Source organism: Nematolebias whitei, chromosome 11, assembly GCF_014905685.2.
Source record: "Nematolebias whitei isolate Nwh7 chromosome 11, NemWhi1, whole genome shotgun sequence".
NCBI classification, from domain to species: domain Eukaryota; kingdom Metazoa; phylum Chordata; class Actinopteri; order Cyprinodontiformes; family Rivulidae; genus Nematolebias; species Nematolebias whitei.
In genome coordinates this window covers 48,880,928-48,881,585 of record NC_056508.1, presented here as the reverse complement: position 1 = coordinate 48,881,585, position 658 = coordinate 48,880,928, and positions in this window count along the sequence as shown.

Below are 658 nucleotides of genomic sequence, written 5' to 3'. Positions count from 1 at the left end.
ATATATATATATATATATATATATATATTCATATATGTGTGTATGTATATATATATATATCTGTGTGTGTGTGTGTATTTATTTATATATGTTTAATTCAATAATTTTAATAATCTGTATTCCTTTTAATTTACTAGAAACTTCTAAATAAATTCTCACTGAAACTTTTTTCAGCATCTCTTTGCTGGTGAGAGGCGCGTGACCTCAATTTGAAACCCGCCCACAGGAACCGGTACTGAAAGCATACATGGGCACTGTGGATATGGAAAATGAAGCAGTCCTATCGGTACCGGCCTAATAAGGCCCAATTTGGCCCGACCTGACCAGGACCTGTGGATAAGGGGCTAAGAGACTTGACCCAGAGACCTGACCCTGGGGAAAACCCATGAGGAGAACATGCAAACTCCATGCAGGAAGACCCCAGGTTCAACCCGGGGTTTGACCCAGGACTCAGTGGACGGATTATAGATCCTCTCTGGTCTGGGGACACCTCGAGATGCCCCCGGAGGACCTGGAGACGGTCTTTAGGAGGAGGTGGTCTGTGTTTCTCTCCTGAACCAGCTAAGAACACAGATGAGCTGTAGAAGATGGATTCACTGCCTCTTTATCATTGTGTGTGTGTGTGTGTGTGTGTGTGTGTGTGTGTGTGTGTGTGTGT